The 15,566-nt window shown below is 46.4% G+C and overlaps 1 long non-coding RNA gene across 3 annotated transcripts in view; it reads right to left on the reverse strand.

Moving 5' to 3' along the window:
• Positions 1 to 2,280: 2,280 nt before the first annotated feature.
• The window catches only part of LOC142072204 (uncharacterized), a 31,870-nt gene continuing 18,584 nt past the window's right edge, over positions 2,281 to 15,566 (reverse strand). For 2 of the 3 annotated variants that reach the window (XR_012668605.1, XR_012668604.1), the window contains exons 3-4: positions 7,274 to 7,402; positions 2,281 to 2,921 (exon numbers count right to left, since the gene is read on the reverse strand). This is a non-coding gene — a long non-coding RNA (uncharacterized LOC142072204). The remainder of the gene's footprint in view (positions 2,922 to 7,273; positions 7,403 to 15,566) is intronic. The other variant, XR_012668606.1, reaches the window with a different exon arrangement.

The raw sequence follows: 15,566 nt of genomic DNA on the forward strand, positions 1-15,566 counted from the left end.
TGTGGTGTTGGTGCTTTCATAATAAAGAAATAATTTAGCTCTGTAAATATGTGCCTTGTGTTATGAGTGCAGGAGACCATAAAAATACCTTTTTACTATGGTTGCATGAGTGTTCCCAGTATTTAGACCTAAGCTACTCTGTTCTAAACAGGTAACAATAAGAGAGCTTATTTGCATTAGGCAGAAATATCTGTATAAAGAAATACAGTATATTAAAAAACATAACGTAAAACATCAGTGTAATTCAAAACGCTAACCAGGACTCAAGCGACAAAGCTTGTCGTGATAATGCCCAATAAAATAAACACGCTGTTTCCTTTCTTCTAAAAAATGTCCATGTCTAGTGGAAGCAAATAGAATTCGCTGATTTCCTAAGAAATCAATCCAGCCATTGATGTCTCTTCATTTTCTTCACCATATGTCACCTGGAGATTTCAGCTATAGATTTTGAGTTTAAAGATTGTATGTCGAACTCTGGGAAGGACTGAAACCTTTACCTCACGGGAGGATATTTTTGCCTTACCCTGTCCACGCACTCCTTATCTGTCAGGCCTGATCCTCCTCAGAGATGTTTCAACACCAGACTAAGGGTATGTCTTCACTACAGAATTAGGTCAATTTTATAGAAGTATATTTTTAGAAATCGATTTTATACAGTCGATTGTGTATGTCCCCACTAAGCGCATTAAGTCGGTGGAGTACATCCTCACTACCGTGGCTAGCGTCAACTCACGGAGTGGTGCACTGTGGGTAGCTATCCCACAGTTCTTGCAGTCGCCGCTGCCCATTGGAATTCTGGGTTAAGCTCCTAATGCCTGATGGGGCAAAAACATTGTTGCAGGTGGTTTTGGGTACATGTCATCAGTCTCCCCTCCCTCCTTCCCTCTGTGAAAGCAACTGAAGACAATCATTTCTCACCTTTTTCCCTGGGTTACCTGTGCAGACGCCATAGCACAGCAAGCATGGAGCCCACTCAGCTCACCGCTGCTGTTGGGAGCATTGTAAACACCTCGCGCATTATACTGCAGTATGTGCAGAACCTGGCTAAGAGATGCCAGCACAAGGATGATTGTGATGAGGACATGGACACAGACGTTCCTGAAAGCACGGACTGTGGCAATTGGGACATCATGGCGGCAGTGGGGCTGGTTGATACAGTGGAACACCGATTCTGGGCCCGGCAACAAGCACAGACTGGTGGGACTGCATAGTCTTGTAGGTATGGGATGATTCCAGGTGGCTGCGAAACTTTCGCATGCATAAGGCCACTTTCCTGGAAATCTGTGAGTTGCTTTCCCCCACCCTGAAGTGCAGGAATACCAAGATGAGAGCTGCCCTGACAGTTGAGAAGCAAGTAGTGATAGCCCTGTGGAAGCTTGCAACACCTGACTGCTACCAGTCAGTCGGGAATCAATTTGGAGTGAGCAAATCTACTGTGGGGACTGCTGTTATTCAAGTAGCCAATGCAATCACTGACGTTCTGCTATCAAAGGTAGTCACTCTGGGAAATGTGCAGGTCATAGTGGATGCTTTGCTGCAATGGGTTTCCCTAACTGTAGTGGGGCAATAGACGAAATGCATATCCCTATCTTGGCACCGGACCACCTTGCCAACCAGTACATAAACCACAAGGGGTACTTCTCAATGGTGCTGCAAGCACTGGTGGATCACAAGGGACGTTTCACTGACATCAGCATGGGATGGCCAGGAAAGGTGCATGATGCTCACATCTTTAGGAACTCCAGAGCAGCTGCAGGAAGGGACTTACGGTACTTCCCAGACCAGAAAATTACTGTTGGGGATGTTGAAATACCAATAGTTATCGTTGGAGACCCAGCCTACCCCTTGCTTCCATGGCTCATGAAGCCATACACCTGGACAGTAGTAAGGAGCAGTTCAACTATAGGCTGAGCAAGTGCAGAATGGTGGTAGAATTTGCCTTTGGACATATAAAAGCACGCTGGTGCTGTTTGCTGACTAGGTTAGACCTCAGTGCAACCAATATTCCCATTGTTATTACTGCTTGCTGTGTGCTACATAATATCTGTGAGAGTAAGTGGGAGACGTTTATGGTGGGGTGGGAGGTTGAGGCAAATCGCCTGGCTGCCAATTTTGAACAGCCAGACACCAGGGCGATTAGAAGAGCACAGGTAGGCACACTGCGCATCAGAGAGACTTTGAAAACCAGTTTCATGACTGGGCAGGCTACGGTGTGACAGTTGTGTGTGTTTCTCCTTGATGCAAACCCCGCCCCCTTTGTTGATTTTAATTCCCTGTAAGCCAACCACCACCACCCCTTTGATCACAGCTAGCAAAGGAAATAAAGTAACTATTGTTTTGAAACCATGCATTCTTTCTCTATTCATTTTTTAAAAAGTGAGATAACTGACAAGGTAGCCCGGGTGAGGTAGGGTGGGGTGGGGGAGGAGGGAATGACAAGGGCACATTGCTTATTGTAGCCACACTACAAATCAAAACTGTTTGAATGATAGCCTTCTGTTGCTTGGGCCATCCTCTGAAGTGGAGTGGCTGGGTGCCCGGAGCCTCCCTGCCCCCCCACATCCTTGGGCATTGGGGTTAGGAGGATATGGAACTGGCGGGAGAGGGTAGGCGGTTGTACAGTGGATGCAGTGGCGGTCTGTGCTCTTGTTGGCTTTCCTGCAGCTCCACCAGACACCTGAGCATGTCTGTTTGCTCCCCCATTAGCCTCAGCATTGCATCCTGCCTCTTCTCATCACGCTCACTTAATGCTTTCCTGGACTCTTCCACTGAATGCCTCCCTGCATTCAGTTGTGCCCAATCAGTGCAGGAGAACTGCATGAGCTCGGAAAACATGTCATCGCAAGTGCATTTCTTTCATCTTCTAATCTGCAATAACCTCAGGGACGGAGATGATACAGGGCGCATAGAAACATTTGCACCTGCAGGGGGATAAAAAAGGAGAGTAAAATTTAAGAGGATACATTTCTGAGAACAAATGAATGAAGTAATTCACAGCAGACAGCACATGTGCTTTAGGTACAAGGTCACATTTTGCCTTTTATATATGAGCGCCTGCTGGTATGGTGACACATCACACATGGCTGGGCAACAGAATTCAGTTTCCAGACAGCCATGGTAAGCCAAAGGGTACGTGGGTTTGGCTTCTAATGCCTTCATAACATGTGGGAATGTTTTCAAACTGCAGCGTGCTCCTTTCCCATAGCAAGCAATGCCAGTTGAGTTTGCCATTTAAAAGGAGAGGCTGCGGTTTTCGGGTGGATGTGGAGCACACACCTCCCCACACCCTTCCGCATGGCTATTTGGGATGATCCCTTCACCTCTCCCCCCGCTGCGTGGCTATGGGATGATCCCTTTTAGCCAAGTGCAAACAGCCCAGCATGAACGGTGTCCTTTTACTGTTCCCTTACAAAAATTCCCCTATTTCAACCAGGTGACCATGAATGATATCACTCTCCTGAGGCTAACACAGAAAGATAAAGACCGAATGTTGCTTGAATGCGACCAAAACTCAGGACCATTCACTGCCGTGCTTTGTGCTGCAATGATTCCAGACTGCTTGCTACTGGCTTGGCGTGGTAAAGTGTCCTACTGTAGAGGACGAAATAAGGCAGCCCTCCCCAGAAATCTTCTGCAAAGGCTCTCAGAGTACCTCCTGGAGAGCTTCATAGAGATGTCCCTGGAGAATTCCCGCTCCATTCCCAGACACGTTAACAGACTTTTCCAGCAGCTGTACTGGCCGCGAATGCTTCCCAAATCTTCAGGGCAAATCAAACATTAAACACTATTGCTTTTAAACCCTGTACTGTAGTTACAAATGTGCACTCACCAGAGGTGCCTTCTCTGGCTTCAGGGTCGGGGATCCCACCTTGGGAGGGTATTGGCTCCAGGGTGATGAAAAGGTCCTGGCTGCCGGGGAGAATGGATTCACCGCTTGCCTGCTGCGCATTCTCCTCCTCCTCTTCCTCATCCACAAAATCCTCCTCCATGTTGCATGAGACTCCCCCCTTGCAGGGGTCCATGGATAGTAGTGGGGTAGTGGTAGGGTCCCCCCTAGCATGCCATGCAGCTGATCATAGAAGTGGCATGTATGGGGCTCTGACCCAGAGCGACCCTTTGCCTCCTTTGCCTTTTGGTAGGCTTGCCTGAGCTCCTTCACTTTCATGTGGCACTGCTGTATGTCCCTGTCATAGCCTATGTCCATCATGCCCTGTGCGATTTTGGCATATATATTAGCATTTCTTCTTTTTGATTGGAGTTCTGCCTGCACAGATTCTTCTCCCCATACAGCAATCAGATCCAGTATCTCCCATTCGCTCCATGCTGGAGCTCGTTGGGAGGACTGCATGGTCACCTGTGCTGCTGAGCTTGCCACGCTGACCAAACAGGAAATGAAATGCAAAAGTTCCCGGGGCTTTTCCTGTGTACCTGGCTAATGCATCCGAGTTAAAAGTGCTGTCCAGAGCAGTCACGTTGGAGCACTCTGGGATAGCTCCCAGAGGCCAATACCGTCGAATTTGACCCAGCAAGGTTGATTTTAGCGCTACTCCCCTCGCCAGGGAGGAGTACAGAAGTCAATTTTAAGAACCCTTTAGGTCGACGGAACGGGGTTGCTTGTGTAGATGCATTCATTATAAAATCGACCTAACGTGGCTAAATTCGACCTATAGTGTAGACCAGGGCTCAAACACATCAAGAAGAAGAAGAGGATCTTCTTCTACAACATCCACAAGCTAGAGCATTCTTTCACTAGTACTGGTGCTGCTGGCAAATAAAAAACAAAACAAAAATGAGCTTACCTTCTCATCAGACAAAACCAATGCTTCAGACAAGGCTTCTCCCCCAAGGAGGAGAAGCCCAGACAGATCCCATAGGAGGCCTAGGAGCTGCTTCCCTTCTACCCAGGGGACTGTTGCAGGGCAAGGCATTGGGTACCAATATGTCTGATCCTTTCTACTGGGCTCCATGGGATCTGTAAATATGACTCCCAGATCTGTGCAGGAATTGGAGCAGTTCTCTTCTCCCAAGTGATACCAACTGGCTCCGTCGGAGCTTGCAGAGGAGGAATTTGAGCCAGCTTCAAGGTTTCTGTCAGGTGTATCATCCTCATCACTTGATGATGCAGTTTCTCCTCCATCGCTTCAGCACCTCATGACCCCAGGCAGTACCAGTCACTTTTGCAGAGGGTGGCAGCAGACCTTCAGAGTCCATAATGCGCAATATAGTCTTCTGGATATTTTTCAATCCTCTGGCCCTAATAGGGTGGTTCTTCCAGTGAATAAGGACATTTTGGAACCCACCAGTATTAGGTTTCAGAGTGGTTGCCAATTTGTCTGTATCAGCAAAACGAGGAGTCCTTGTGGCACCTTAGAGACTAATAAATTTTTTTGGGCATAAGCTTTTGTGGGCTATAACCCACTTCATCAGATGCATGGAGTGAAAAATACTGTAGGAAGGTATAAATATACAGCACATGAAAAGATGGGAGTTGCCTTACCAAGTGGGGGTGTGGTCAGTGCTAACGAGGCCAATTCAATCAGTGTGGATATTGCCCATTCCAAACAGTTGACAAGAAGGCTTGAGTATCAACAGAGGGAAACCTTGTCTACTCTCACCTTCTTGTCAACTGTTTGGAATGGGCCACATCCACCCTGATTGAATTGGCCTCGTTAGCACAACAAAAAGTAATTTTCCCTCTGTTGATAGTCACCCCTTCTTGTCAACTGTTGGGACTGGGCCACATCCACCCTGACTGAATTGGCCCCATCCACCTGACTTTTTTACCACCAGTGCCCTTACAAACTCCCATGAAAACAACAAAGGATGCAAAGACCCATTTATGCAGCTTCCTCCATCCCTGCTGCTGCTCAACCCCACCCCACACCCAGTGGTTTCTTTTGATGGGATTCTCGAGAACCATATGCCAGTTTTGATGCAGTGCTGTACTGCCCTCCAAATTTTTGGTGGCCATCTTGCCCACTTTGCACACAACTGCAGGGCAATAACAGACAAGTGGGTACTAGAGATTATCCGTTCTAGCTACACAATCAAGTTTATCTCATCTCCTCACCACAAACCCCCTTCCTGGTCCTTTCTCAGGGACTACTCTCATGAGGAAATCTTTCATCAAGAGGTGGACTCTCCGTCAGTGAGTGGCCATAGCATGAGTGCCATCCCAACATCAAGGGAAGGGATTTTACTCCCCATATTTCATAGTTCCCAAGAAAAACAGAGATCGAAGATCAATTCTTTATCTACACCAACTAAATATCTTTATTCACAAAGTAAATTTTTGCCTAGTGACACTGGCATCAATAATTCCCTCCCTGGAGGAGAGCACATGGTTTGCAGCTCTCGACATTAAAGATGCCCACTTTTCTGTGGATAGTCCCCAGTCACACACAAGGTTTCCCAGATTCGAGGTAAGACAAGAGCACAACCAGGTCAGAGTACTCCCATTCGGCTGGTGAAGCACCCAGGGCCTTCACAAAGATCGTTACAGTGGTGTCGGGCCAGGTGAGATGCAACAGCTACACTGTCTTTCCATATCTGGTTTGACCTGCCCTTTGTCCAGTTAGTGACCCTATTCTTACTCCACCATGACATAACTGGGGATCTGTGTAAACAATGAAAAGTCCACTTTTCCAGTTTTGACTGCTACCAAAATTATACATTTCATAAACATGATGTTAGGCTTTTGCTGAGGAGGAGTCTATCTTCTTATGGACAGATTTCAGTCCATAAGTCACCTTCAGACCTTGCACAAGTCCAGGTCTGTCTTTCTCTGGTAGGCCACATGGCTTCATATATTTATGTAACGCTGTTCACTGGCTTCGTCTCCGTTGCCTGCAAGGCTGGCTCCAGTCTATCTACTCAGTAGACAGGGACAATATGAATACCAAAGTAACAATTCCCCAAAAGGTCAGGCTCTCTCTCATATGGTGGACAAAACCAGAAAAGGTGCAAGCCAAAAGCCCTTTCCTTCCACCCATACGCAGCATAACCATCTTTATGGCTGCATCCCTCATAAGATCGGGAGCCCTCATGGACAATCACAGTGCACAAGACACTTGGTCTCCCAGGAGGCCAGAATGCATATCAGTCTCCTGGAGCTTACCCATATACAGTTCTGTCATATCCACATAATTCCAGATATAACAACCATCTCTTATGTAAACAGAGTGGAGTGAAATCTCTTCCTCTGTGCAAAGAGGCAGTGAATTTATGGAACTGGTACATCAGAAACCACATACGCTCCTGGCAACATACTTACCAGGAATGCAGAATACTCTAGCAGACTATCTCAGCAGGCACCACTCCAGAGATGGCGAGTGAGAAATACAAAATTCAGTCTTGAATGAAATTTCACTGGGTGGAGAACACTGTCTTGGGACCTGTTGGCCTCCAAAGCAAACAAGAAATTCAATTTCTAACTCCAGAGCAGCATTAGGCCAAGACTTTTGTTATCCTGGACAGACCACCTGAGGTACGCCTTTCCTCCCATCCCCCTGCTACCTCAGATTCTGCGGAAAATTTGCCATAACAGGGCCAAGGCACCCAACTGGCCCAGGCAATTTTGGTTTCCAGACCTATGAATGTCATCCTATCCTCTCATCAATATATCACCTTTTCTGGATCTGTTAACTCAAAAGAATGGCAGGATCAGACAACCCAACCCAAGCCCTCGTCCTCTCACAGCTTGTTATTTGGATGGGCATTAGACCTAGAATGGTCATATGTCCTTAATCAGAGGCAGGAAAGTCTCCACCAGGAAATGCTATCTAGCTAAATAGAGGCATTTCTGTGCCTGAACACAACAGAAACGGTTATCAGAATTGGCAGGCTTGCCTGCTATTTTAAACTATCTCCTGTCCTCAAGACATCAGGATGTAGTTCACTGCAGGTTCATCTGGCAGCAGTCAGTGCCTTCCATCCCACAGTGAAAGGTCACTCTGTCTTTACTCACCCAATCACAGTTTGTTTCCTGAACGATCTCGTTAGGAGCTTCCCACAAATAGCGAAATCCACTCCACAATGGGACCTGGTACTCTTAGTTCTTACCAGACCACCCTTTGAACTGATGGCCATATGTTCCATGTCCTATCCCTCCATAAAGGTTGCCTTCTAGGTCCTCATCACATTAGCCAGGTGAGTGAATGAACTGGGAGCTATCATGGCAGACCTGCCGTACATCCTGTTTCATTAAGAAAAAGTCTCCCTTTGCCTCCATCTAAAATTCATCCCCACGGTAATTTCTGAGTTTCACATAAACCAATTTGTCACTATAGCTGAGTGATCTCGTGGACAAACATTATCTGCCCAGAGACTTTCTTAGTAGATCTCTGGATGTATCATTCTCTGAGAGCGCCAGCAACCTCTACAGCAGTCGTCCCCAAACCTTTCCTCTCGCACTCCCCTTTACCAGTAAAGGAATGTGTCTGTTTTCTGCCCTCCACCCGCCCTGTGTCCAAGGCTGGGAGCAGAACTGCAGCTGGGGCTGGTGGCTGGAGCAATGGCTGGGAGCAGGTCCAGGAGCTGAGCCAGGGGGGCCAGGGTCTGGGGCCGGGCTCGAGCAGAGTTGGGGGCAGAGTGGAGCTGGGTGGCTCTCCCTCCCTGCCCCTCGTGAGGTTGGCCCGGGTCCTGCCATGTCCTCATTGCCCCCCTAGGAGGGCATGCCCCACAGTTTGGGGACCACTGCTCTACATCAGTGGTTCTCAGTCAGGGGTCCGGGGCCCTCTGGGGGGCCGTGAGCAGGTTTCATGGGACCCACCAGTGTTAGACTCGCTGGGGCCCAGGGCAGAAAGATGAAGTCCCACTGCATGGAGTTGAAGCCTGGGGTCCTAAGCCCTGCCCCATGGGGCTGAAGCAGAAGCCTGAGTCACCACAAAGAGAAGAAGCTGGAGAGGCCACCCCTGGTTCAGAGCACAAGGAGGGCAACTGCGCAGGCCCAGACCAATTGACACTTTGCGACAAAACTCTGGTCTCAGGCGCATGGAGGACATGCATACCCACATGTGGAATACAGATAGGGACCACACATCTCAAAGAACTTCCCGTTACAAGTAAGTAATCTCCATTTCACACACTCGGGAGTTTGAAGAAAACCCTATAATTATTGCTGGCAGGTTAAACTAGTAGAATATCCCCTTTGGGGTTGGTCTTGTTCATTCTTCTGGGGACTCGAGATCGTGCTTTCCCCAGCACTGGTTTTTTTCTCTCACGTTACCTCTCCATTTTTCTATACAAGCCCCATTATCTTTATTCAGCTCCTGACCTTTTCTCTGTAATCTTCTATTCATATCCGTAAATTAAATATTAAATGAGTTTCCCCAGCTTTTCCTGGGGATAGCGCAATCAAACATTACATTCCTCATTCTTTATAGAAAAGGGAGGAGGCAAATCTGATTTGTAAATAAAGTAAACAAAAACTCATGCTGAACGTGTCAGTGTCTACCCTTCCTATAATATTCCTTTTCCAATACGAAATCAAGACATGTAAAGCATCCAGAACACAGTTGCTTCCACAGATGATAGCCGATAAAGGCAGGAAATTAGCTGATTTCCTGCCTGAATTACCATGTCTAACATATGAAACAAACCTTTTTAATAAAACTGGAAGCAGTTTGGCTTGGGCATTGTAGGAGGCAAGCAAAGTGAAAGAACTGCTAGGAGATTGGCTGTTTGCATCTGCCTCTCCTGGGAGCTAGATAGTGTTGTAAGTGGGTCAGATGAATAACGTTTCTAAGGCTTTAATATATTTCAGAATCTAGATTAATATTCCTCCTCCTTTCTGTCACACCTTCTCAAAGAAACAAAGAATATGCAAAACCACTTGCTTTAATGCATGTAAACAGATTTCTTTTTAAATGTGTCCAGCCACCTATGCAATGTCTTGATTATTTTTCAGACTTGTGTGTGCATTTTCATACCTATTTGCTACAATCATTTTCTGTCATTATATCCTTTTTTTTTAAGACTACAAGGATTCCCACCTCCCCAAAGTATAATCTCCACTCACTGCTCCTGACTGTAACTGGCAATATATATTGTTGTTTAGGCGGTGAGACATAACAGGGTGTGTCACAGTTAATACTGCGACAGCTTGCATGCACTATGAAGTACATACAGTGTATCAGTACAGCTGATACAGCAATAAGCCACAAAATGGTGTGCAATTAGTAGGCTATTGATGCATGCTTCTGATGCCTTTGCTTCAGGCTGTCAACTGCCTGAGAAGTGCACCAATGGCTTTATTCTACTGAAACCTTTATTCACATTGTATACTCAGGTGGGATTTACTGCTAGTAGGGTATGGCTCATTCATGGGGAAAAAAATTAAAATCTTCTCAACAATTGTGTGGTAAGGAAGGGAGTTATGTAATGCACCCTTCTGCTGCACAGAATAGTTAAGGCCCTTTGGTTTTGGTTTTTATTTTGTTTAAAATCTCCCAGCGCTTTCATTGTCTAAAAAAAAATATTGAAAATCGGTGACAACTGACAACAAAGGACCAGCGGGTGGAGGGGGAAGGTGAGGGGTGCCCAGTACTCGCAGCAGGGGGGCGAGGAGAGCCTTCTGCTCCCTGTGGGCCTGACACTGCAGCAGTTGGGTGGTCTCCCTGACCATCTCACTCCCCTACTGTGCAGGGGAAGTGGACGGGGCGGTGCTGAAGAGCCAGGGTCAGGAGAGGGCTCTCTCCTGTAGGGAAAGCAGATGAGGGCTATCACCTGGCTCCCAGTCAACTGGGTGAAGGGAGAGTGGAATGGGCAGAGAGTCCCCCTCATATGCCAGAACCCAGCTCCCAGCCTGTCTCGCTCCCACACTGTGCAGCAGCAGCTGCGACCAACCAGCAGTTACCCACAGGTGCACTGTGCTGTCCGGCAGAGACCGTGAGCAGGGAGCTGAGTTTGGAGAATTTCAGCTCTTGCAAAATTCAGCTTAAAATTGGCAAACCCCAAATACCTGCTCTCTCAAAAGCTGGCAATTTGGGAGAGAAATTTGATAAAAACTGAAAACCAAGGGGCTTAAAAATAGTTCCTAACAGAAGGATCAGAGCAAACAGAGGAAAAGGTTCATAGGAGGGATTTTAAAGCTGTGTTTCTCCCTCCCCACTGTGCATCCTCTGCTGACCTAATTTCTGAAATTCTTAAAAAATGTAAACCCCCTCCCAGTTCAGGTCCCTAGCATTTACTGTAAGGGCCTACGTTCACACTGCTTTAAGGCTCCCATGTCAGAGTCTTTCAAATTCAGAAGAGCGGCAGGAAGTGTGTGTGTGTGCATGTACACACAAGTGCATTGGGGGGGGCGGGGGTTGACTTCTTTGCAGCCAAAGCCTGTAGCACTTGAGAAGCCGCCCACTCAGAAACTCATTATTAGATGGAAATAGAAAGGGAAATAAGTGAGAAGAAAGATGTAGCTAAAAGGCAATGATTTGGGACTAATTAAAACACGGGACAGTTGACTTTTCCTCTTTACAGTGAAGAGGTGGGAGCTGGGCACCACAGTAAGCAGGAGAACCTGGACAGCCAGAATTCACACCCTAGTCTTTATACATTAAGGGTACTATTCATACTCAGTGTAATGTCATTGAAGATGACTATTCTCTCACTACAAATGCCCCATGAAAGTTTGCCTTGCAGAGGTAACAAGCAAGGAATCATTAATTTGAAACTGTACCTCTCTGCTTGTTCCCAGGAAGCAGACAGCAGCCACAGAGTTAGCAGGAGAGGAGGAAACCAGTGCTTGCAGCCTAGGTTGTCTGGCCCGCTGGCACCACCCAGTCATGGGGAAGAAAGACTCCTGAGATCCTGATGCATGCCCAGTACAGCAGGTATTGTGCTGGATCCATTTGACCATCCATCTTCATGTGGGTTTTGTATTTGTTCCAGCAAACTAAGCAGTTGCTTGGGAGCCTGGAGTCCTCCTCTTTCTTGGTCCATGTTCAGTTTTCCCTCAGGACAGTGGATTGCTTTTTTTGCCTCTGTCTTCACTAACAAGGTCAGCTCCCAGACTGCTGCGCTGGGCATCACAAAATGGGGAAGAGATGGCCAGCCCTCTGTGGAGATAGAGGTGGTTAGGGACTATTTAGAAAAGCTGGACGTGCACAAGTCCATGGGGCCGGACGAGTTGCATCCGAGAGTGCTGAAGGAATTGGCAGCTGTGATTGCAGAGCCATTGGCCATTATCTTTGAAAACTCGTGGCGAACGGGGGAAGTCCCGGATGACTGGAAAAAGGCTAATGTAGTGCCAATCTTTAAAAAAGGGAAGAAGGAGGATCCTGGGAACTACAGGCCAGTCAGCCTCACCTCAGTCCCTGGAAAAATCATGGAGCAGGTCCTCAAAGAATCAATCCTGAAGCACTTGCATGAGAAGAAAGTGATCAGGAACAGCCAGCATGGATTCACCAAGGGAAGGTCATGCCTGACTAATCTAATCGCCTTTTATGATGAGATTACTGGTTCTGTGGATGAAGGGAAAGCAGTGGATGTATTGTTTCTTGACTTTAGCAAAGCTTTTGACACGGTCTCCCACAGTATTCTTGTCAGCAAGTTAAGGAAGTATGGGCTGGATGAATGCACTATAAGGTGGGTAGAAAGCTGGCTAGATTGTCGGGCTCAACGGGTAGTGATCAATGGCTCCATGTCTAGTTGGCAGCCGGTGTCAAGTGGAGTGCCCCAGGGGTCGGTCCTGGGGCCAGTTTTGTTCAATATCTTCATAAATGATCTGGAGGATGGTGTAGATTGCACTCTCAGCAAATTTGCGGATGATACTAAACTGGGAGGAGTGGTAGATACGCTGGAGGGGAGGGATAGGATACAGAGGGACCTAGACAAATTGGAGGATTGGGCCAAAAGAAATCTGATGAGGTTCAATAAGGATAATTTCAGGGTCCTGCACTTAGGACGGAAGAATCCAATGCACCGCTACAGACTAGGGGCCGAATGGCTAGGCAGCAGTTCTGAGGAAAAGGACCTAGGGGTGACAGTGGATGAGAAGCTGGATATGAGTCAGCAGTGTGCCCTTGTTGCCAAGAAGGCCAATGGCATTTTGGGATGTATAAGTAGGGGCATAGCGAGCAGATCGAGGGACGTGATCGTTCCCCTCTATTCGACATTGGTGAGGCCTCATCTGGAGTACTGTGTCCAGTTTTGGGCCCCACACTTCAAGAAGGATGTGGATAAATTGGAGAGAGTCCAGCGAAGGGCAACAAAAATGATTAGGGGTCTAGAACACATGACTTATGAGGAGAGGCTGAGGGAGCTGGGATTGTTTAGTCTGCAGAAGAGAAGAAAGAGGGGGGATTTGATAGCTGCTTTCAACTACCTGAAAGGGGGTTCCAAAGAGGATGGCTCTAGACTGTTCTCAATGGTAGCAGATGACAGAATGAGGAGTAATGGTCTCAAGTTGCAGTGGGGGAGGTTTAGGTTGGATATTAGGAAAAACTTTTTCACTATGAGGGTAGTGAAACACTGGAATGCGTTACCTAGGGAGGTGGTAGAATCTCCTTCCTTAGAGGTTTTTAAGGTCAGGCTTGACAAAGCCCTGGCTGGGATGATTTAACTGGGAATTGGTCCTGCTTCGAGCAGGGGGTTGGACTAGATGACCACCTGGGGTCCCTTCCAACCCTGATATTCTATGATTCTATTGTGCCAGAATACAGTGCTGACTCCTAGCCAAGAGAGGGCAGAGTCACTTCAGGAACTTCCCTCTAGTTCTCCCTTCCCCATTCTTAAGCTGCTTTTGCTTGACATGTTCTCAAGGAGCTGACTGAGGAGATATCTGAGCCATTAGCGATTACCTTTGAAGAGTCATGGAAGACCGGAGAGATTCCAGAAGACTGGAAAAGGGCAAATATAGTGGCCATCTATAAAAAGCGAAATAAGGACAAGACAGGGAATTATAGATCAGTCAGTTTAACTTCTGTACCCGGAATAAAAAGGAGTACTTGTGGCACCTTAGAGACTAACCAATTTATTTGAGCATAAGCTTTCGTGAGCTACAGCTCACTTCATCACGAAAGCTTATGCTCAAATAAATTGGTTAGTCTCTAAGGTGCCACAAGTACTCCTTTTTTTTTGCGAATACAGACTAACGCGGCTGCTACTCTGAAACCTGTACCCGGAAAGATAATGGAGCAAATAATTAAGCAATCAATTTGCAAACATCTAGAAGATAATAAGGTGGTAAGTAACAGTCAGCCTGGATTTGTCAAGAACAAATTGTGTCAAACCAACCTTATAGCTTTCTTTGACAGGATAACAAGCCTTGTGGATGGGGGGAAGCAGTAGACGTGATATATCCTAACTTTGGTAAAGCTTTTGATACTGTCTTGCATGCCCTTCTCATAAACAAACTAGGGAAATGCAACCTAGATGCAGCTACAATAAGATGGGTGCAAAACCGGTTGGAAAACCATTTCCAGAGTGTAGTTATCAGTGGTTCACAATCATGCCAGAAGGACATAACGAGTGTGGTCCCACAGGGATCAGTTCTGGTTCCGGTTCTGTTCTATATCTTCATCAGTTATTTAGATAATGATGTAGAGAGTACATTTACAAAGTTTGCAGATGATACCAAGCTGGGAGGGGTTGCAAGTGCTTTGGAGGATAGGATTAATATTCAAAATGATCTGAAGAAATGGTCTGAAGTAAATAGGATGAAATTCAAGAAGGACAAATGCAAAATACTCCATTTAGGAAGGAAATGATCAGTTGCACACATACAAAATGGGAAATGACTGCCTCGGAAGGAGTACTGCAGAAAGGGATGGGGGGCATAATGGACCATAAGCTAACTATGAATCAACAGTGTAATGCTGTTGCAAAAAAAGCAAACATCCTTCTGGGATGTATTAGCAGGAATGTTGTAAGCAAGACAAGAGAAGTAATTCTTCCGCTCTACTCCGTGCTGATTAGGCCTCACCTGGAGTATTGTGTCCAGTTCTGGATGCCACATTTCAGGAAGGATGTGGACAAATTGGAGAGAGTCCAGAGAAGAGCAAAAAAAAAATTGATTAAAGGTCTAGAAAACATGACCTGTGAGGGAAGATTGAAAAAATTGCATTTGTTCAGTCTGGAAAAGAGAAGACTGAGAGGGGACATAACAGTTTTCAAAAACAATGAGGAGTCCTTGTGGCACCTTAGAGACTAACAAATTTATTTGGTCATAAGCTTTCATGGGCTAGAACCCACTTCATCAGATGCATGGAGTGGAAAATACAGGAACAGGTATAAATACATGAAAAGATTGGAGTTGCCTTACCAAGTTTGAGGTCAGTCTAATGAGACATTCAATTAACAGTAGGATATCAAGGGAGGAAAAATAACATTTTTCCCTGCCCCACTTGGTAAGGCAACTCCCATCTTTTCATGTGCTGTATATTTATACCTTCCTATTGTATTTTTCACTCCATGCATCTGATGAAGCGGGTTATAGCCCATGAAAGCTTATGCCCAAATAAATGTGTTAGTCTCTAAGGTGCCACAAGGACTCCTCATTGTTTTTGCTGATACAGACTAACACAGCTACCACTCTGAAACAGTTTTCAAGTACATAAAAGGATGTTACA

The sequence above is a fragment of the Caretta caretta genome, chromosome 5, assembly GCF_965140235.1.
Source record: "Caretta caretta isolate rCarCar2 chromosome 5, rCarCar1.hap1, whole genome shotgun sequence".
NCBI lineage: Eukaryota > Metazoa > Chordata > Testudines > Cheloniidae > Caretta > Caretta caretta.